Here is an 11288-nt window from a genome sequence, read left to right as displayed (position 1 = left end):
TCCTGCAGGGCAGCGTGTCTGGCTCTGCATGGAGCCTCAAGGTAAAGGGCCCAGGGCTGGGGGGGTTGGATAAGGGGTGGGGGCAGTCAAGGGACAGGGAGCAGGGTGGGTTGCATGGGGAGTTGGGGTCCCAGGGGGGTTAGGGGTGGGGATCTCTGTAGGGGGCAGTCAGGGAGCAGGGGGGGTTGGATGGGGCATGGGAGTCCTGGGGTTTGTGAGGGGGCAGGGGATGGATAGGTGTTAGGGCAGTCAGGGAACCGGGAGCAAAGAGGGTCCGGGGGGGCAGTTAGGGTGGGGGGTTTCTGGAGGGGGTGGTCAGGGGACAAGGAGCTGGGGGGTTGTATGAGTTGGGAGTTCTGGGGGTCCTGTCAGGAGGCAGGAGTGTGGAGAGGGGTTGGCGCAGGCAGGCAGGGAGCGGGGGGGGGGTTGGATGGGTTGGGAGTTCTGGGGGTCCTGTCAGGGGCGGGGACTGGTTGGATGGGGCATGGGAGTCCCAGGGGTCTGGCTGGGGACTGGGGTGTGGATAAGGGTCGGGGCAGTCAGGGGACAGGTAGGAGGTAGGGTCCAGTCCGAGGACAAGGAACAGGGAGGCTTAGATAGGGTGTGGGGTCCTGGGGGGCAGTTGGGGGCAGGGGTCCCAGGAGGGGTAGTCAGGGGACAAGGAGCAGCGGGGTTGGGAGTTCTTAGGGGGGCAGTCACCCAGCCCTCTCCCCTGAGGCCTAACCCCCACACATACACCATGCCCTCTGCCCTGAGCCCTGCACACCCCTCAGGCCCGTCCTGAGCCCTGTACCTCCCTCATACACACCCAGTATACAACTCATACACCTCTGCTTGACTCCTTCATCCCTCCCCCAACCCTGACACCGGCACCCCCACCCATACCCAGGCCCCACTCTGCCCTGACACCTACACTCCCCCACATACCCAGCCTCCAGCCCTCTGCCCCCAGGCCTCTGGGTCCCGGCCCCGCACAGCCTGCTGCTGGTCTTGGGTTTTGGCTGACAGACCCTTGCCAGCCGTGGTCCCGGCCGCAGGCCTCGCTCAGCCCGCTGCCGGCCTAGGTGAACAGAACCCCAGGCCAGCAGCGGGCTGAGCGGGCCGGCAGCGTAAGATCAACATTTTAATTTCATTTTAAATGAAGCTTCTTAAACATTTTGAAAACCTCGTTTATTTTACAATACACTAGTTTAGTTATATAATATATAGACTTATAGAGAGAGACCTTCTAAAAACATTAAAATGTATTACTGGCACGCAAAACCTTAAATTGGAGTGAATAAATGAAGACTCGGCACACCGCTTCTGAAAGGTTGCTGACCCCTGTTGTAGATTGTTATTCATTCCCCACCTTGACAATTCACACCGTCCCTTTCCCATGCAGATTCCCAGCACTTCAGTGATCCTGGTAGCAGGGGTTGGGGCCTGAGACTTTCACGTTTCTTTCCCCCTCCACCTGGACTGAACGCAGCTTTTCCCCATCCCAGACAATCCATGAAATAACAACAGCAGCATAAAGAAAGAGGGGAGGAAATATCTTACAGCCAGGACTGGAGGTGCCCAGGGCCCCCTGCTTTGCGCAAGGGACAGAGAAAGATCTTGCTGTTCCTGTGTCTGTGCAAGGAAAATTGTGCTTCTGTATGAAAGAGAGGCGGGAAATGGCCCCATTGTGGGACAATATCCTCAGGATTAAGAGCAAAGGACTCAGGCTGAGAACTGATATAACTCCACTCATCTGGGAACTTGTGACATTGATCCAGACTCTGGGGGTTCGGGCTGTTTTAACTCATGGTAAAAACATGAACTTGATTCCAAGAAGGGAGAGAGGAGAAGCCTGAAGCTGACTTTAGTCCCAGGCTGGGGTCTCCTGAACGGTGGGAAACATCCTTGGCTGCTACCCAGGGACAGCAGCTACTGGTGACATACCAGGGCTGGGATGAGAGGCGAATGTTACATGGACTTTATCATACAGGCCCCATCCTGCTTCTCAGAGCCCACAGGTGAGAATCTAGAGAAGGGTGAGTCATTTCTCAGCTGCATTCTCAGGAGTAGCCAGTAGCCGTCCTTGACCAGAGACCCAGGAGAGCAACCACAGCAGTTCTGCGGAGAGCTCTGGCTGCCAGGGGATCCAGTTAGGAGAGGGAGTGCTGGGGGCTCTGCAGTTTTTGCAGTGGGGCTGTCTCAGGAGTCACAGGTGGCTTTGTTGGGGGGGTGGGGAAGTAGGGACTACAGGATGTGAGGCTGGCTGAAATGAAACTGCACAAAAACCCTCCCCCTTTGCTCCAGCTAAAAGCCCTACTTTGGCCTCTCCCCCTTTCATAAATATCTCCATATCTACCCTGGCTCTCAGAAACCCCCTTTCTCCCATGTGTATTTTCACAGTTTCTTCCTTTTTTCATGGAGAGAGAGAGAGAAAAAAACCTATTAATTTGAGCCACTGACACAGTTCACAGCATGAAATACACAATTTTGTGTTCAATGAGTTGTGTTCATTTACATAACATGAAAAAATATGTTTTGGTCAATGCATGAAAACCTCACTGCATTGAACAACCCACTGGATATAGTTAATGTACTACAGAATATTTAAAGAAGTTAAGAAAGATGTGCTTAATAATTAACGTGTTGTGCCATTTACACACGCACAAGACACAGAAGAAACTGAATTATTTGAGCTTCTAAAATTTCCATTTTCTCACAGCATTTTAGTTCTCAAGGTTGTTTTAATTTGCTTATTTTTTTGGAACTAGAAATGAGGAAAGAGCACATTGAAGTCAGTGGAATTACCACAGTGAGGGATTAGTCTCATTATTTGCCACTAACAAAACCTTTGTTAACAGAGAGTTAACTTTGACTGTTAATATCTCTTAACTTCCAGAACATCAAGTTCAGTAAAACTCAAACTCTGGAAAAACAGGGAATACAGAGTGAGGGTACATGCCCAGATAACCTTAACTCTGCCCTCTAGAAGAGAATTCGTGATAGCATATGAGAACAAGGAAAGGTTTGGGGACAAATTACAGCTACTTCCCAAGAGTTTGTTTCTTCTGTAATTAATTGATCCTGGCCCCATCAATTGATCCTGGCCTGGTGTCTGGCCGTGGAATTTACTGTTTTTATCCCAGCATATTTGTAAAGCAGTTTCTTCTTTAAAAGCTCCTTTATTTTGGTTATACAAACAGGTCACTTCCCCAGCTATTTCAAGGAGATGGAATTTTCCTGACCCACAGGGAACTTAAACTAACATGCCCAAGATCACACATTCCTTAGGAGAAAACGAAGGGGAAAAAAAACCAAAACCCACCAAATCGTTGCTGTTTCTATCCAAATGATCAATGAGACCAGAAAGTGAGACTGTGCAATTAACTGTCTGGGACTACACTGACTCTGCAGTTACTTGGATGCAGACACACCCAGCTCTACGGTTGGTAAAAGTACAGAGACTCTGCTCCTGCTCATGAACTAGCAGCACATGACCTCTGAACAGCTGCCATTTGAATGTATCTGAAAGATACAAGGAACAATGATCTGTGTTAAAGGAAGGCTGCCATTTATTAGAGACCCAATTGATGCTGTGTGCACAAACAGAGGATTGAATGTGTAACAGGGAGTTTGGTAAAGCCTTTTTTTTAATTTATTTTTTTATTGGAGATATACCAATCTCCTAGAACTGGAAGGGACTTTGAAAGGTCATCGAGTCCAGCCCCCTGCCTTCACTAGCAGGACCAATTTTTGCCCCAGATCCCTAAGTGGCCTCCTCAAGGATTGAACTCACAACCCTGGGTTTAGCAGGCCAATGCTCAAACCACTGAGCATCCCTCCCCCCCTCTTGGTTATTTTATTTTTATAACAGGCTCCTGTCCACCTCCAGTAGAGTTTTCAGTCCCAATAGCAACTTACTTACCAAATGTAATACACACTAGGCCATGCCTCCCCCCCTCCCAAAAAAAAAAAGTGTATGTGGTTCTTGTTCTTCTGCACATTGTAGCCCATGGAGGCCAAGGACCTGCAAATGTGTCTTCATGTGCCTTTGTTTAGTTGATGAAAACAAACCTAGACACTTAGAGGATTGGAACTGATTTCAGCTGGGGGACATGTTTGGGAGGTTTTTATGCATTTGCACAGGAAAACATTGAGTGTGTGCATTTATTTCAGGGATCCCTATTTAGTGGGGCTCCTGAAAATAGAATTATTTTTACTGAAGTAGTAAGCTTGTGAGGGGGCATTTGGATTTGAACCAAGGCCCACTTGATCTGCAGTCAAACACTCTACCACTGAGCTATACCCCCATGACATTTGCATTGGCAAGTCAGTGATCTTTAGGATTTTGAAGGACGGGCTCTGCCTCAGAGAGCTCCTTTTCTATTCCCAGACCACAGGGGTTTAAAAAATGGGGTTTGATTAAACTTTATATACACATGTAGACACCACAGCTTGCACACCCACCAACATAGCTTCCCCCACTGACATAGCTACCACCTCTCGGGGAGATGGATTAACTGCACGGACAGGACAGCTCTCTCCCCTCCACTTAGAGCAGCTTCATTATTTATGAATAGGTGGGAAATAACCTCCTGAATGGACAGGAACCAATGTATCAGATATTGCTGTGTCTGCATTCAATATGGGTAACTGGTCATATTGGGCTGGATTAGTAGGAGCGTTGCCAGCAGATGGAGGGAAGTGATTATTCCCTTCTAGTCAGCACTGGTGAGGCCACATCTGGAGCATTGGGTCCAGTTCCCCCTCCCCCCCACTACAGAAACAAATTGGGGAGAGTCTAGGGGAGGGCAACAAAAATGATGAGGGGGCAGGGGACTTACGAGGAGAGGCTGAGGGCAGGGCCGCCCGGGGGGGGGGACAATTTGCCCCAGGTCCTGCAGGGCCCCCAGGAGAATACAGGATTCTATAGTATTGCAACTTTTTTTTATGGACGGGGCCCCTGAAATTGTTTTGCCCCAGGCCCCCTGAATCCTGAGGGCGGCCCCTGCCCAGACCGTGGTGCTGCCCCCCCCTCCACTCCCTTCCCTCGTTCTCCTCCCTCCGAGGCCCCCCCTGTGCTCCGCCCTCACTCCCATTTGGCCACTTCCCACCCCTGCTCTTTGGCTGAGGCCTGCTGGTCGCTCGTTCCTCTCCTCCCCCAAGGCCTCCTCGCGCCTCTCCACCCCCTACCCCAAGGTCTGCCTGCTGCCCCCCTCTCTGCCCCTCCCCATCGCCCACCCTGCCCATCGCCCACCCCTCTCTGCCCCCTCCCCTGAGACCCCCCTGCCCATCGCCCCCACCTCTCTGCCCCTCCCCTGAGACCCACCCTGCCCACTGCCCCCACCTCTCTGCCCCCTCCCCTGAGACCTGCCCTGCCCACTGCCCCCACCTCTCTGCCCCCTCCCCTGAGACTCACCCTGCACATCACCCACACCTCTCTGCCCCTCCCCTGAGACTCACCCTGCCCACCCCTCTCTGCCCCCTCCAGGAAACAACTGTAATTGATCACTCAGTGAGAACAGAACTAGAGTGCAGTGAGAACCACATATCCAGCAAGTAGTTGTGGCCGAGTGGTTAAGGCAATGGACTAGAAATCTATTGGGGGTCTCCCTGCGCAGGTTCAAATCCTGTCAACTACGGAGGAAGTTGTGGTTCTTTAGTTTCACTGGATCTGAGTCTTGTCTCACTCTTAAGCTATGGCTACATGAAAGAGTAACATGGCTTTAGTTAAAGTGTTTTAATTGAACAGCTGTTGCATGTCCACCCTATGCCCCTGTGTCACCAGAGCACATCCATGCTAGCATCTCTTGTCTTGCCACAGAGAGCAGTGCACTGTGGGTAGCTATCCCACTGTGCAACTGGCTGGGAAGGGTTTGCAATGCCTCACTGGCTGGTACAGCATCACATGATGCAGGTTTCTATCCCATTGTTCCATGGGCATCCTACTAGATTGCCAGCTGCTTTTCAACTGCAATGTATGTGGTGGGGGAGACAGTGTGTGCGTTGTGGAAGAGTGAGTGTGTCGCACACTGTCTCTAAGTTCAGACAGCTGCTGGAAGCAACCAGTCCTGAGGCAGGGGACAGCCCCGACATCAGCCCCCCTTCTCTCACTGGCTCAGCTCAGCACAGCACTCTCTGTCACACACACACACACTGCTGCCTGCTTAGCTCTGTGTCAGGGGGGCTGGAACAGGGGGTTTAGAGGGCCATGGACCCACCACTCTTTACTGGCTGTTAGGACAAATGATGAGGGGGGGAAGGGTGCAGTCTTGGAGAAGAGGCGTCTGTGGCTGTGGCCTCGTGGGGAGAGCTGCTGTGAGTGGGGGTCCTTAGGGAAGGTGTCATGGGGGTGCCACAATTTGGACAATGGTGCCCCCCCACACACACTGTAAGGAAGCTCCCGCCGCCCCTGCTCTGTGTTGGCAGAGCGGGAGAGAGCAGCATCCACGGCAGTGATTTGCTCCCTGGGGCTCCAGCAGTGGGGCTCGGGAGGTGATTTAAAGGGCCCGGGGCTCCAGCCGCTGCAGGGAGCCCTGGGCCCTTTAAATCACCAGCCTGGGGAAGCCGGGCCGGGCTGGCACAGCGTACTGGCTCTTGCCGGTACCCCATACCGGAACACACCGGCTTACTTTCACCTCCAGAAAGTCCTCATGTGGATCAATAACTCGTTAAAAGATAGGAAAGAAAGGGTAAGAATAAATGGTCAGTTTTCAGGATGGAAACAGGTAACTAGTGGTGTCTGTACTGGGACCAGTACTAGTCAACATATTCATAAATGACCTGCTAAATAGTGAGCTGATAGAATTTGTAGATGATCCAAAACTACCGGCTTGCTTCCTAGAACGAACGCTCCTTGAGTGGGGGGATCCACAGGGACTAGCTCAAACCTCCAAAGTGCCTGGCCAGGGGCAGGACATTGGCACAGCAAGGGAGGGGTGTGGCAGTGACATCACAAAGGCCTTTTGCAGGACCTCAGACTATTGGTCAAAGGTGGTGGGGAGGTGGTGACCTCACAGAGAGATGCTGACATCAGCCAGGCAGGAGAGGGGCGAGGGGCCAGGGAAACCTCAGAGACCCCTGTGGCTTTGCTTCAGCAAGTCTCCTTCTCCAGATCTCTCTTTGAGGACTAAGAGAGTATTCGGGTTCACAGACGTGAGCGCCAGGAGGAACCTGTGGAGATTTAGTCGCACTGAGGCACAGGAGGGAGGAGGAGGAGGAATCCTGCTGACAGGCAGTGGCTGTGCAGAAAAAGAGGAGGAGTTCTGGGGACTTTTTTTGCCTCTCTTTTGCCTGCCTGCTCGCTCTTGTGGTGAACGGTGAAGATGGTCTCAACAAGCCCAAATAGCTCAGTTGATAGAGCATCAGGCTCTTAATCTGAGGGTCCAGGGTTCAAACCCCTGTCTGGGTGCTCAGCTTTTAAGTTGCCTTGTGTGCCAGGAGCCAAATGATTCTTGGTGTTGTCCACCAACCACATGCGGATTCCCAGAAGCTGTGGCCATTTCCTGGAAAGGTTCCTTTCCTCAGGAATCAGGAGAGAGGCCCCATCCACAGGAGCAGGCCTAGAATATGCAGTCTCTGGCTGGCAGGAAGCGCTGTGGGGCCAGGTGCTGAGAAAGCCCAGAGGGGGAGCAGCAGAGATGAGGGGAAGAGAGACAGAGAAGCAATGAGGACAGTGTACAGGGGGTTCAGGTCTGGCTATTGTGGGGAACTTCCCTGGTTTATACATGACCCTGGTGCTGCAATTGGCGGGAGAAGGGATCTGAGTCCCCACCCCGTTACCCAGAGGCTGCCTGACCCCAAGGACGCTCTTTCTACTCTCCTGTGTGGCAGAGTCCTTGTAACCCCAACAAGGCTGGGCCCAGGAATCCTGGGGGGTTTGATGACCCCCAATCTTGTCATGATCACTTGAACAGGGGCTACAGTGTCTCCACTCTGGGCACTTCCCTGACCCACTCCTCATTGCATGTGCTTCAAGCAAACACCATTTATTACCCAGCAATCAATGTAAAACATAAGGAAAGATGGGAAAGGAAAACACGTCACCCTGTTCTGTGGCGCAGGGAGATCACAACCAGCGTCTCGGGAGGGTCAGGGCAGGTCACAGTCTCTCCCTCACATGTCCCAGGCCTCCTCCCCAGAGCCTGGCTGTGCTGCAGGGACACCACGGGCTGGACACTTGCTCTGGCAGTGGCCACATGCTCTAGGTGACAGGCCCCTTGTTCCCAGTGTCTGCCCCCATGTAGGGGATATGATCTCTCCACCCCCAAAAGTCTGGGTGCAAGATCTCTTGACGGGTGGCATCTCCTTGCACTGGGCCTTCTGCCCAGGGTCCCCCTCGCTCTCCCACGCTGCTCACTGCACCCACCTCCAGCCCCAGTGCTGCTACGGCTCTGCCTCCAGCTCCCTGGGCTGCTCCTCTGGCTCCGCTTGCTGCAGCTCTTCTCCCAGCACAGATCTGCTCCCTGGGCAGCTTCTACGGCTCGTGCTGCTGCGGCTCGGCTCCCAGCACAGATCTGCTCTGGTTCTCCCTGGCTGGTGCAGCTCTGCTCCCTGGCTCTTCTCGGGCTCCTGCTCTCTCCTTAGCTCCGCCCCACTCTGGCCCAGGCAGTTCCAGCTCCCACGGAGGATGGGACCCCCTGGCCTGGTGACTCCCTCATTACACTGCCTGGCCTGTCAGTGCGGCTAACTTGGAGCTTTGGCCTCTCCCCATTGCTCCTGGGGACTGTCAGTCTCAGGGGCCTGATTTCCCATTGGCCCTTCCCCCTTCTATTGGGACTGGGAACTAGCCAACCAAACCCCCCACTAAGTTTTAGTAAGGGGCCAACAGTCCCTTACACAAGCCAGCCCCGTGAGGGTCACTGATGTGCAGAGACAGCAACACAAGCTGGTCCTATGGTGTAACGGGCAGCCCTCAGGACTCTGAATCCTGCAATCTGAGTTCAAATCTCAGTGGGACCTTGTACTGCCTTGTGGTAAAGCCCTGGAGCTCACAGTACTCAACTTCCCTGTCTCCAGCTGTGCCACAGCCAGTCTTTCCTCTCCTGCTGGGTGACTTGCCCACAGGAGCCAGGTTTTGGGTTGTAATGGCCAAAATTGGTTGGGGCTTCAGAACTTGTTACCCTGGTTCCTGATGCCTGTGGTTTGACCAGGTGGTTGGGATTCTTGCTGATTCACATAAGACCCACAAGTTTGGACATTTTGCTTGCAGCCACGTTACCTCTTGTCCACCAGGCACTTGAAGAAAGGAGGGCCAGGGCCAGGCTTCATAGTCAGGGCTAGGCAGGAGGGAGGCAGAGTCCCAGGCTGGAGCCCAGCACCTCTCCTCCTCTGGGCACCTGGAGCAGAGGCAGCTGGTGCTGACAGCTCCAAGGGAAGGCTTAAAAGCTACAGAGCAACTGAGGGCAGGGCAGAGGAGGGCAGGACCATGCCTATGCATGGCCAGCAGACAGCCACAAAGACACCCGGCCAGCCTGCTCCCTGCTATGCCAAACCCCCACTGAAGACGTGCTTAATCCATTTGCTGATCAGGAGGAAAACCTGTCAAAATCTGTGTGCGAGGAGAACCCACTTGGCTCGGAAGGGGCAAGGAAAAAGAGCAAGTGAAAAAAATAACCAGCGAGAGAGAGAGCGAAAAGAACGTGAAAGGCAGAGAAAGAAATAAAGGGAGAGAAAAAACATTAGAAAAAGAAGGAAAGAAAGCAAGAGCATGAAAGGTAGAGGGGAAAAAAGAAAGCAAGAACATACAAGCTAGAGAAGGAAAGGAATGAAAAAGAACGAATGAACCACAAGCGCTAGTTGAAGCTGGAATGGGAGAGTTAGAGAAAGGACAGACTGACCTGTTAAGTAAGGTTGCACCCCAGATTCTCCATGTTGGGGGAACAGGCCCCCCATTTCCGTCCTGGCCCTGCTTGGGGGGACCATCCATAGGTGCCTATTGGGACCCCCATACTCCGTGGAGGGGGCAAGCCCCCCCCATACCCTCCCCTCGGGACACGGGCTCTCCCCAATCCTGACCCCCTTCCCACACGCTCCTGGGAATGGGGGGAAGGTGCTGGAAGGCATGTGCTGAGCAGCACCGTGGGTGTCTCTCTCTGGGGCGAAGGAAGAGGATATTTTTGGTACCAGAAGGAAAGAGCAGGGGGCGGGGGCGTTTGTGGAGCCGGGACGCACACCAGAGAGAAGAACTGAACACAGCCCAGCGTGAGCCCAGTGCCAGTTGGAGCCGAGACGCCCACACCTGGAGGACCATCTCCAGAACCTACTTTGATGGTGCCGTCCATCACCGCTCCCACACTGAGCTCCCCACCTAGACCTCCCCGGACGAGATGAGGTGGTGCATTGGCAAAGGGGGCTGTTTGAGCAGGGCTTTGCGTGTGTGTGTGCGCATCTAATTTTGGGAAGTGAAGTCACAAACTGCTGGGGCTGGTTTCCTGTTGGTGTGAGCTTTTTCTTTTTTTTCCTCTCATCTTCTTGTTTTAGGGCTAGGGCTGGGTGGCTTCCTGCACTGCCGTTGACGAGGGCAGCGGCACAAGGGGCCCAGGGTGGAGAATCGGGGAGGGGGAAGGGTGCACGGGATGTCACAGGGATAAGAATCACATTTAGCCCTTGCACGGCAATGGTGGTGCACTCACGCACTGCCGCGCCTTCTAGTATCACAACTACTTATCTGTACAACAGCAGCACCTACAGAGACCGGCGCAGAATCAAGGCCCCCGTTGGGCCAGGCGCTGCCCAGACACAGCGAGAGACAGGCCATGCCCCAGAGAGATTACAGGCTCCATACCCAAAAAGTGGGAGGAGAATCAGAGGCCCAGTGTCACACAGCAGCACTGAGAGTAGAACCCAGGAGTCCTGGCTCCTCCTGCTCTAACCACTAGACCCCACTCTGCTCCCAGAGTTGGGGACAGAACCCAGGAGCCCTGGCTCCCCAAAAGGGTGGGAGTGGGGTCTAGTGGTTAGAGGAAAGGATGATGGATGTCAGGACTCCTAGGTTCCAGTCCCAGCGCTGGGGATAGAGTGGAGTCTCGTACGTTAGCACAGGTGGGGCTGGGAGCCAGGACTCCTGGGTTATTCCCATCCCCCCCTGAACCATCTTGCACAGCAGGAGGGGGCTGGGCAGGAAGCGGTGATGGGGTGAAAACTACCAAGAAAGGCAAATCCTGGAAGGAGCCTGTGCCAGGAACCAGGTGATGCAGAAACCACTGTCCCATCCCCACCCCTTGGCTGGCACTGGATCGTGCCCCCCATCCGCCCCTGCAAGCCTTGGGGGGCAGGGAATAGCCATGGTGCTGGGCCCCTCATTCAAC

General features: G+C 53.7%; 3 non-coding genes across 3 annotated transcripts; 2 read left to right on the top strand and 1 right to left on the bottom strand.

Annotated features, from left to right (window-relative positions):
* Window positions 1-4217: 4217 nt before the first annotated feature.
* TRNAC-GCA lies at window positions 4218-4289 on the bottom strand. The gene has a single exon. It is a non-coding gene; the product is annotated as a tRNA-Cys (tRNA).
* Window positions 4290-5538: 1249 nt separating this feature from the next.
* On the top strand, window positions 5539-5621 carry TRNAS-AGA. Its single transcript has one exon. It is a non-coding gene; the product is annotated as a tRNA-Ser (tRNA).
* A 1696-nt stretch (window positions 5622-7317) lies between these two features.
* TRNAK-CUU lies at window positions 7318-7390 on the top strand. Its single transcript has one exon. It is a non-coding gene; the product is annotated as a tRNA-Lys (tRNA).
* The last annotated feature ends 3898 nt before the right edge of the window (window positions 7391-11288 follow it).

This window comes from Mauremys mutica, unplaced genomic scaffold (genome assembly GCF_020497125.1).
Source record: "Mauremys mutica isolate MM-2020 ecotype Southern unplaced genomic scaffold, ASM2049712v1 000623F_np12_subseq_1:106961_obj, whole genome shotgun sequence".
In the NCBI taxonomy this organism is placed as follows: domain Eukaryota; kingdom Metazoa; phylum Chordata; order Testudines; family Geoemydidae; genus Mauremys; species Mauremys mutica.
The sequence above is the reverse complement of the archived record's forward strand: the minus strand, read 5'-3'. Positions and strand labels throughout refer to the sequence as shown.